Source organism: Protomyctophum bolini (genome assembly GCF_963924005.1).
Source record: "Protomyctophum bolini genome assembly, chromosome: 16".
NCBI lineage: Eukaryota > Metazoa > Chordata > Actinopteri > Myctophiformes > Myctophidae > Protomyctophum > Protomyctophum bolini.
This window is the reverse complement of record NC_137877.1, coordinates 42705298-42717462: the sequence shown is the minus strand read 5'-3', so window position 1 is coordinate 42717462 and position 12165 is coordinate 42705298.

Sequence of the window (12165 nt, the reverse complement as noted above, 5' to 3'; positions counted from 1 at the left end):
AGTAACCTGTTGCTGCTGGGCAGAATTCAGCCTCTGTTCTTCCAACCTCAGCTGTTCCTCCAACAGCTCCTCAAACGTCTGGGTCTGACCCCCAATGCCTGGCTTGATGGGCCTGGAGAGAGGACACACACACACACACACACGGAGCCGTGTTCAAACATTCGGGTATATTAGGCACGGCACGCGTACATTTTTGTTTTGTTGCGAACGCAGTGATTGCGAACGCAGTGATTGCGAATGCAGTGAGCACTTACTACTAGGTCTCATAGTAAGTGCTCACTGCGTTCGCAATGAGACCTAGCAGATCATGTCTGTCTGTCTGTGTGTCTGTCTGTCTGTCCCGCTTTTGTGCCCATATATGGAGCTGAGTGATTTGTGTCACCATGACTCAGCCATAACCATATAAGGAGTCCCCAAAGCAGCTATACGTCCAAAACCCAAATATGTACGAGCTGCGTTCGCTTCCCGCGTTTGCGCGTCTTACTGGTTTTAACACAAATCTTCTGGGGGGTATCTATCTAGGCTGGCACGAGATTTTAGCTTGCGGCTAAATACATAATTTTGGGGGTCCTCCTTGGCTCGAAAAGGTTTGAGAACAACCGATTTGGAGCGTCTTGAAGGGATAGTTCAGACCCAAACTAATGCCGAAAGGGGCCTTGATATGAAAAGGGTTGAAAACCACTGCTTTAATGGGTTAAACCAGGGGTTGAAAACCACTGCTTTAATGGGTTAAACCAGGGTTGAAAACCACTGCTTTAATGGGTTAAAACCAGGGGTTGAAAACCACTGCTTTAATGGGTTAAACCAGGGTTGAAAACCACTGCTTTAATGGGTTAAACCAGGGGTTGAAAACCACTGCTTTAATGGGTTAAACCAGGGTTGAAAACCACTGCTTTAATGGGTTAAACCAGGGGTGAAAACCACTGCTTTAATGGGTTAAAACCAGGGGTGAAAACCACTGCTTTAATGGGTTAAACCAGGGTTGAAAACCACTGCTTTAATGGGTTAAAACCAGGGGTTGAAAACCACTGCTTTAATGGGTTAAACCAGGGGTGCACAAAAGGTAGATCACAAAACCTAAAAAGAAAACGGAATAAGAACATTTTTTGGCCGGGTAGACCTTGTTGAGCTGGTCATTTTGAAAGTAGCTCTCAAGTAAAAAAATGTGTAGCCAACCCTGGGTTAAACAGATAATACATGTACCTGTCATGGGTTAAACAGATAAAACATGTACCTGTCATGTGAGTGTTTGTCTTGATCTCTGTGATGGGATACTAATGTCGAGTCACAGTCCTCGTAATGACTACTATCATCAAAGCTCTGCTCTTGGTCATCTTCTGTGGAACGGAACACGTGGAATGGAACAACTTCTCTGGAACGGAGCACGGGTTCTCTGCAGGGAGAGCTACCTTGGACGCTGCTCCGGTCTCCTTCTGTTCCCGACAGCTCTGAAGTCTCTGTGTGATGTGACATTTAATACCAACGACATTAACATTTATTAATTAAATCTCTGTGTAATGTGACATTTCATACCAACGACATTAACATTTAATAATTAAATCTCTGTGTAATGTGACATTTAATACCAACGACATTAACATTTAATAATTAAATCTCTGTGTAATGTGACATTTAATACCAACGACATTAACATTTAATAATTAAATCTCTGTGTAATGTGACATTTAATACCAACGACATTAACATTTAATAATTAAATCTCTGTGTAATGTGACATTTAATACAAACGACATTAACATTTAATAATTAAATCTCTGTGTAATGTGACATTTAATACCAACGACATTAACATTTAATAATTAAATCTCTGTGTAATGTGACATTTAATACCAACGACAATAACATGTATTAATTAAATATCTGTGTAATGTGACATTTAATACCAACGACATTAACATTTCATAATTAAATCTGTGTGTAATGTGACATTTAATACCAACGACAATAACATGTATTAATTAAATCTCTGTGTAATGTGACATTTAATACCAACGACATTAACATTTCATAATTAAATTTGTGTGTAATGTGACATTTAATACCAACGACATTAACATTTATTTGAGGATAACATTGACATTTAGTAGGATAACATTCACAGGTGTAATCGGGTAATCAGAAATAATAATGTATTTAATTAAGAGAAAGAAATAATCGATTATAATAATATTATTTTTTAATTATGTATAGTAAATGTTGCGTGTTTTGTATAATACAAAATATGGCTTAAATAAATAAATTTAGCTAATTTGTTAATATTAAGAGGGAATAAAGAAACTTTTTCAATTGACCCATTTGGGGCGGGAACCCCTTTTTGTGTTAGCATTGTTATAATTTAGCTATTGAAAAATAGCAGATCTACAAGCTCACAGCACGCCACCGAGTGTCGCGCTACGAGCTTGTAGATCTGCTGTTTTTGAAAAGTCGTGGAAATGTGGTGGAAATCTTTGAATATATATTTCAGAGCGAACATTTTTAACTAAAATATTTGCTTCTCGGGGTCCGTGGCCCAATATAGAGATAATTCTGGGGGTCCTTGACATGAAAAAGGTTGAGCACCGCTCACATAGAAACATGGGTTTTTCTGAAAACTATTAGGATTTAGAAGACTTTTTTTTAATGGACCGCAGTCCAAAATGGGTTAATTGAAAGAAAATAAATAAATCCATGACATTTATGTGAAGCCATACCACAGTCATGTGACCCGTCTATCATTTATATGAAGCCATACCACAGTCATGTGACCCGTCTATCATTTATATGAAGCCATACCACAGTCATGTGACCCGTCTATCATTTATATGAAGCCATACCACAGTCATGTGACCCGTCTCTCATTTATATGAAGCCATACCACAGTCATGTGACCCGTCTCTCATTTATATGAAGCCATACCACAGTCATGTGACCCGTCTATCATTTATATGAAGCCATACCACAGTCATGTGACCCGTCTATCATGTATATGAAGCCATACCACAGTCATGTGACCCGTCCATCATGTATATGAAGCCATACCACAGTCATGTGACCCGTCTATCATTTATATGAAGCCATACCACAGTCATGTGACCCGTCCATCATGTATATGAAGCCATACCACAGTCATGTGACCCGTCTATCATTTATATGAAGCCATACCACAGTCATGTGACCCGTCTCTTCCCAGAAGCCTTTGCTGGTCTTCCTGCAGACGGTGAAGCTCTTCAAGCTGATTGGCTCTGAGCTGTTCCTGCATGTGTTGCTGCCACTGACGCAACTACAAAAAACACACACAGACACACACACACACACACACACACACACACACACACACACACACACAGTCACACACACACACACACACACACACACACAATTGTAGATAGATCACATAACAGATAAGAGATCTCTCACGTCAGGCAGCAAGACAAACAGTCAAAGTACTAGTTGGGAATATCGTGGACTTGGAGCAGAAGTATAAAAAAAACATTGAATAAATACGACACACCTTATTATATGTGCCTCTCCATGCAATAGAAATTCTAATGAATAAGACATGTCCGCCTCAGTAAGACTGCACATGGGTCAAATGAATAAAACATGTCCACTCAGTAAGACTGCACATGGGTAATGAATAGGACATGTCTGCTCAGTAAGACTGCACATGGGTATCGTGTCTTAAGACAATGTCCGCTCAGTAAAACTGCACATGGGTAATGAATAAAACATGTCCGCTCAGTAAAACTGCACATGGGTAATGAATAAAACATGTCCGCTCAGTAAAACTGCACATGGGTGTCGTGTCTTAATAAAACATGTCCGCTCAGTAAGACTGCACATGGGTGTCGTGTCTTAATAAAACATGTCCGCTCAGTAAGACTGCACATGGGTGTCGTGTCTTAATAAAACATGTCCACTCAGTAAGACTGCACATGGGTGTCGTGTCTTAATAAAACATGTCCGCTCAGTAAGACTGCACATGGGTGTCGTGTCTTAATAAAACATGTCCGCTCAGTAAGACTGCACATGGGTGTCGTGTCTTAATAAAACATGTCCGCTCAGTAAGACTGCACATGGGTGTCGTGTCTTAATAAAACATGTCCGCCCCAGTAAGACTGCACATGGGTGTCGTGTCTTAATAAAACATGTCCGCTCAGTAAGACTGCACATGGGTGTCGTGTCTTAATAAAACATGTCCGCCCCAGTAAGACTGCACATGGGTGTCGTGTCTTAATAAAACATGTCCGCTCAGTAAGACTGCACATGGGTGTCGTGTCTTAATAAAACATGTCCGCTCAGTAAGACTGCACATGGGTGTCGTGTCTTAATAAAACATGTCCGCTCAGTAAGACTGCACATGGGTGTCGTGTCTTAATAAAACATGTCCGCCCCAGTAAGACTGCACATGGGTGTCGTGTCTTAATAAAACATGTCCGCTCAGTAAGACTGCACATGGGTGTCGTGTCTTAATAAAACATGTCCGCTCAGTAAGACTGCACATGGGTGTCGTGACTTAATAAAACATGTCCGCTCAGTAAAACTGCACATGGGTGTCGTGTCTTAATAAAACATGTCCGCTCAGTAAGACTGCACATGGGTGTCGTGTCTTAATAAAACATGTCCGCTCAGTAAGACTGCACATGGGTGTCGTGTCTTAAGACATGTCCGCTCAGTAAAACTGCACATGGGTCAAATGAATAAAACATGTCCGCTCAGTAAAACTGCACATGGGTGTCGTGTCTTAATAAAACATGTCCGCTCAATAAGACTGCACATGGGTGTCGTGTCTTAATAAAACATGTCCGCCCCAGTAAGACTGCACATGGGTGTCGTGTCTTAATAAAACATGTCCGCTCAGTAAAACTGCACATGGGTGTCGTGTCTTAATAAAACATGTCCGCTCAGTAAGACTGCACATGGGTGTCGTGTCGTGGATCGTCATGCTAATGAGGTCGGCTCAGTCACAGACTTGAACTTCTCACTACATGGACATTTCCTAGAAGTAGAACACATGTCATGTACTCTTCTCCTCCTGCGGCCCATAATCTCCTTATGCAGCGTTTGTTTACATGCAAACAGTAGTATTTGTAGAACCTAAACCTATAGTGAAGAAGAGACTAAGCGCACACCTGCTTTGCTTCCTTTCCAAGCAGGCGTGTAGTGTGTAGGTGATAAAGCCAAGGCAGCATAGGGAGGAGAGAATATAAGTGTCACTGCTGCACAGCCTAACACACATACACACACATTAACCCATTCTGACCGGGAACCCATTTTGATGTTAGCAATCATGTTATGCTTTAGCTATTGAAAAATAGCAGATCTACAAGCTCATAGCGCGCCACCGAGTGGCGCGCTACGAGCTTGTAGGTCTGCTATTTTTGAAAAATCGAAGAACAACTGACATTTTTAGAATCTGATCTCAGGTCAGAATGGGTTAATCAGACCAGCGTGTGTCCAGCGGAAACCTCGTATGAATCTGATCTCAGGTCAGAATGGGTTAACTATATATATGATGATTTCGGGTGTGACAGTACAGTACAGTACAGTACAGTACAGTACAGGGACCCCCACACAATAACGGTCATTTCTCGACCGTTTCGGACACGGGGCAGCTTGCCGGAACCGGGCCGGCACCTTGGGCGCGTTCCTGTGGGTCTGGAAGTTTCAGGGACCCACACGGAGATGCACCACTTACTTCAGACGGGTGTGATTTTTATTTTATTTAACGTTTCAGTTGTGAGACCTCCTCCCTCAGGCTTCAAGTCTATTCTCTCCTCTCTATATAGAACCCAAACTAAAAAGCCTACATTTTAGACAATGTAAAATAACACACTATTTTCAAGTATAGTACAAATTAAGTACAGTAGTACTTTAATTAGTATAAGAACAAAATAAAGCAGGGTGATAAAACCCCCGTGATCTCAATTTTAGTTCACAGACTGAAAAAGTAAGAACACCCGTCTGTCCTATAGGCCCCTTTCGGGACTCTAGTTTACCTAAACAGAAAATGTAAACTAGGGTCCCGGAAAAAAAAGGGGGCGCTACTGTTGTCTGTCCTCACCAGTGTTGATTTCGTCGACTAAAACGAAGACGAAAAGTGTTCGTCGACTACCTTTCTCCACCGACAAAAACTAAATGGAAACTAAATTAAAACTAAGCTATGATGACTAAAACTAAGACTAAACATACGGACGATTTCGTCAACAAATAAAAACTAGACTAAAATGTTAGGAAGGGACTAGTGGACAAGAGATCCACTATAAGTCATTTTACACTTGGTTGCTGCGACGCGTTGTCAGCTTGTAGATCAGCTATTTTCAGCAAGTGAAAAAAAAACAGTCATTACGACGGCATCAAGGCCCGCCAAAATACATTTTAGTCGACTAAATCAACTGTAGATTTAGTCGACTAAAACAGTATGATATTTTAGTCGACTAAAACCAGACTAACACCAACACATTCCAGGTGACTAAAATGTGACCGAAACTAAATGAAAACTATTCAAGAGACTAATGACTAAAAACTAAAATCAAAATCGGCTGGCAAAAACAACACTGGTCTTCTCCTCACCTGTTCCAGCTTCACCCTCAGGGGTAGCTCCTCCGATTGGTTAAATTGGCTCGCCAGCACCTCTCCGAACGGCACAGGCGGCTGCACGCCACCCTTAAACACCGTTCTCTCCGAGGAGGAGGAGGACCGGGTCGGCGACCGGGTCGGCGGCGGTCCGGGTGCGTCGTCCTGCAGAACAGCAGAATCAGAATCCACACTCGCACAGCTGCTGCTGCTACTGCAGCCGGGAGAGCCGGCGGGCAGGGGAGCGAAGTCCGAGGCGAAGGAGGGGGGAGAGCCGGGCAGGGGAGCGAAGTCCGAGGCGAAGGAGGGGGGAGAGCCGGGCAGGGGAGCGAAGTCCGAGGCGAAGGAGGGGGGAGAGCCGGGCAGGGGAGCGAAGTCCGAGGCGAAGGAGTCGTCGTTGTCGTCGTCGTCTTCGGGGCCCATCGGCATCGTCGTCGTCATCATGGCGTTGGGGGCCCGTGGCGGAGCCCGCCACGCCACGCTGTGGGACCTCAGGGACTGGGCCAGGACCGGCGAGGAGGCGGCGTTCAGGATCACCCCGGAGCGCGAGGAGCTGCTGCCGCCCGGCATCCAGCGGGCGAGGTAGTCTGACTGCGAGGAGGAGGAGTACAGCCCACCTGGAGATGACATCATCACGCTGGCCTCCTCGACGACAACCTCTGCCTAATCCCGGGGTGGGGGGGGGGGGATTAGAAACACAGATTATAGTGACAGGTTGAGGAGTCAATGAGTCAAGTTAACCCGTCTCCTCCAGACGGAAGAGAAATAAAGAGGTTTTACGGTGGAACTGCTTATGGTTTTAGTTAATTATACAGCTCGTTGTCATACCAGTGCAAAGGGATATGTTGGCAGTTTAAAAAGGAGTGTTTGTTGCTCTGGCAAGTTGCAACAACAAACGTTTATTAGGCATATCATGTCCCGTGAAGATAAGGCTAACAAGGGTGGATCCCCCTGGTTAAATAACAACATGATGCAATGTCATATAACTAGTCAACTGTAGACAGTATGTCTATAGTACCAAATGCTCCTATCCACTTAAACCGTTTACTGAAGGTTAACTCCTACTTTAACCCCCCAGTGTTTGTGAAACTCAGTTTAGCAACAAATTATATCTACAGGCTATACAACAAACAGGCTTGGAGAAGTTGCAAAGTAACAATGCCAAACTATAATAACACATGCCGGTAGTTACCCGTAATGTAGCACCAGGAGAAAATATTTTTGCATTATATAAACATCGAAAATAAGTTTAAAGAAAGACAACAGGGAGATTCGGATTTCGAAGCCGACCGCCATAGCAAAAACAAAGCCCGCGAGATGCGGAAACGGAACCAATGCATGTTGGGTAATGTTGTTCCGAGAACTCAAAGCAGTGCATGTTGGGTAATGTTGTTCCGACAACTCAAAGCATTGCATTTTGGGTAATGTTGTTTCGACAACGCAAGCAGGTTATCTTTTTGTAGTGCGACTCGCGCACGCACGTAAACACGCACGCGCGCACAGTCGCACACACACACACACACACACACACACACGCACACACACAGTGACACACACACAATAGTGCTTCACAGAACAATGAAAAACAGGTGATATAGGAATTAAAAGGTTTGGGAAATAAAAAGAAGCTTTTTTTTCTTGTAAAACGTGTGCCATTTTCAGGAGGGATTTGCACACATGCCTTGAACACGTAACTATATACAAACAGACTGCCACAGTTGGTTTATAATATATATTTGTATTTCAGTTGTCTAAAAAGAAATTCTTTAAAATAATTGTGTTGAATATTCATTGGTGGTCAAATCAACAACAACAACAACAACCAATGTTGTCATTTCTAATTGAAACACTTTATTATATTTACCTGCTGAGGTGTGGAGAGGAGTCTTGTGGCAAACTGTCAATCAAAGTTGCTCTCACACCTGCAAGCTATTTGCCCGGCACTATTTTCTGGCAAATCTAATCAGCTAGCAAATTCAAGACGATCTCTTCAAAATAAGAGTACCCTCTAGAGTATTGAAAAAAATATTAATTTGCAAAAAAAAACTCCTATAAATTAAGCATTTAAACGATGCTATAAGACACACATTATGTAAAAATGTAAAAAGTAATGTTTCTGTGTAAAGATAAGTAATTAAAAAGTTATCTAAATGGATCATAAATGCTATTCACTGCATTGCATGGACTTTATAAAGTGGACGCTGGACAAAAATCCCTTCTATGTATCGACTAGTGTGATGATAAATATAAAAAAATACAAAAATAAGTTAACTCGTATTATAAGGATAAGCACAAAAACAATATTAAAGAGATATGGGAAATATTACACGGTATTATAAGAGATGGTGCCAAACAAAACAGCTTACCTAAATATTTTGTTGAGAATGACATTGAAAACTACATGGCAGATCGCTTCAATTCAATCAGTGTTTTGTTAATGTGGGCCCTGATCTAGGCAGTAGAATTCAGGACCGAGGATCAGATGGTGAACATGTGGGGGGGAATGTTTGCTTGAGTGAAGTGAAGGAAATTGGACATTTTGGACATAGTCAAAAACAGTCAAAACAAAACATCTACCGACTATAATGATATTGACACATGTCACTGGTCAAGCAGGTCATTGGGGGGATTTCTAGGCCATTTACACACATATGTAGGCCTAATGTATATCATTGCAAACAGGTTCATTTCCAGACCAATAAATGATTTAGCAAAGGTCATTCCACTGTATAAAAATGGGAGCAAACACCACTTCACAAACTACAGACCTGTCTCATTACTGCCACAATTCTCAAAGATATTGGAGAAACGTTTTAACAGCAGACTTCATAGATTCATTCTCGGACAGATTCAATATACTCTCAGAGAGTCAATATGGTTTCAGAAAGAACAGATCAACATCTCAGACACTGATGGAATCCATAGAAAGAATCACAGACGCAATTGATAATCGGCAGTATGCAATAGGAATATTCATTTACCTCAAAAAAGCTTTTGACACTATCCATCACAACACAACACATTAGTACTGTACATAAACTGGAGAAAACTGGTATCAGAGGCATTGCAATAAACTGGATTAAAAGTTACTTGGACAGACGGCAACAGACAGTTTGTGAAGCCGGGCAACTATTGCTCAAGTTGTCTGGAAATGACTTGTGGTGTCCCCCAGGGGTCAGTACTGGGGCCCAAACTATTTATTCTTTATATCAATGATATTTACAAAGTATATCAAAGCTGCTGTCACTATAGTACTTTCTGCAGACGACACTGCACTGTATTTTGCTCTGGTGATAATCTGGATAAACTGCAGGTTGACATCAATGAAGAATTAAGTAAATTAAAGTCATGGTTTGATTATAATAAACTATCTTTAAATGTGTTTATACTATTTGGTAACCAAAGGACTAACACACAGGTACATATACATATTGATGGGATTGCTATATTGACCGGGTCCATGGAAATACATTTATTATATTATTATATTGACCGGGTCCGTGGAAATACATTTATTACATTTATTATATTATTATATGGTCCGTGGAAATACATTTCTGGGCGTGACAATAGATGACAGGCTTAGCTGGAAACCACACATTATTTACTAACGTCAAGTACAAAGTATAGCAGTCATAAATAAGGCAAAGCAGGTTCTCCATTCCAAGTCACTTCACACTCTCTACTGTTCAATTCAATTAGTATTGCCATATTTTCATTATATGGAAATAACTATCAGAATTCAGTTCAGTATTCAGTATCAACCATTCATACGGTCAGCTATCTGGAACATACTAATTCTCTATTTTTACAGTCAAAACTGCTCTAATTCACTGACTTTGTAGCTTATCAAACAGCAATAATAATGTACAAGGCTATATAGGAACCATAATTTACCAGCAAATATTCAGAATTTGTTTCAGGATAGGGAGGGGGGGGGGGGGGGTTATAATTTGAGGGATTTTTTTAATTTTTTTAACGTTAAACAGAAATACCACAATAAAAGTGTTTGTGTTTGGATTAGGGGTGTAACTGTGGAACAGTTTGAGGGATGAGCAGAAACAATGTTCTAGCATAAATCTGTTTAAAGTAAAATGTGATTTTCACGAAATACAGGGAGAAGGAAAATGGATAATTCAGGTGCTTATGTGTTTAAAATGGATATTTTTTATATGGATGATGTGTATATACAAGAGATACATTTAATGAGTAGTTATGTAAGTAGTTGAGTACTGAGTTGAAGCACATAAGTCAGCGAGTAATTATTTAATTACAGAGGGGTGCACCGAGTGCCGCACTATGAGCTTGTAGATCTGCTATTTTTTTTAAATCGTGCCTCAAATATTTGAATATGTATCAGATATATTACATAGTGAACATTTTAATCACACCTGTGTGAAGTGAGGGGCGCTCTTATCATTCATCCTACATCACTTTCCGTGTTCAACCAATCAAATCATCCGGAATGTCATTCCGGCCAATCGCAATGTTGTGTCCTCACCGTTTCCGTCTTCAATCTTCCTGCCCTCACTTTTAGCTTCAATGTTTGCGTTCTGGTCACACTCACCCTGAACAGCTGTTCATAGGAGGGTCACACTCACCCTGAACAGCTGTTCATAGGAGGGTCACACTCACCCTGAACAGCTGCTCATAGGAGGGTCACACTCACCCTGAACAGCTGTTCATAGGAGGGTCACACTCACCCTGAACAGCTGTTCATAGGAGGGTCACACTCACCCTGAACAGCTGTTCATAGGAGGGTCACACTCACCCTGAACAGCTGTTCATAGGAGGGTCACACTCACCCTGAACAGCTGTTCATAGGAGGGTCACACTCACCCTGAACAGCTGTTCATAGGAGGATCACACTCACCCTGAACAGCTGTTCATAGGAGGGTCACACTCACCCTGAACAGCTGCTCATAGGAGGGTCACACTCACCCTGAAAAGCTGCTGATAGGAGGGTCACACTCACCCTGAACAGCTGTTCATAGGAGGGTCACACTCACCCTGAACAGCTGCTCATAGGAGGGTTACACTCACCCTGAAAAGCTGCTGATAGGAGGGTCACACTCACCCTGAACAGCTGTTCATAGGAGGGTCACACTCACCCTGAACAGCTGTTCATAGGAGGATCACACTCACCCTGAACAGCTGTTCATAGGAGGGTCACACTCACCCTGAACAGCTGCTCATAGGAGGGTCACACTCACCCTGAAAAGCTGCTGATAGGAGGGTCACACTCACCCTGAACAGCTGTTCATAGGAGGGTCACACTCACCCTGAACAGCTGCTCATAGGAGGGTTACACTCACCCTGAAAAGCTGCTGATAGGAGGGTCACACTCACCCTGAACAGCTGTTCATAGGAGGGTCACACTCACCCTGAAAAGCTGCTGATAGGAGGGTCACACTCACCCTGAAAAGCTGCTCATAGGAGGGACTAGCGCTCCTCAAAGAAGGGTCATAAGAGGGTCAAAGAAGGCGTTCAACAGCATGAAATGTAAATATGTTTTTAATCAACACATCTCAAATATAACAACAAATATATAGATATATAGACGACTACACTGGACAACACATCATGTAT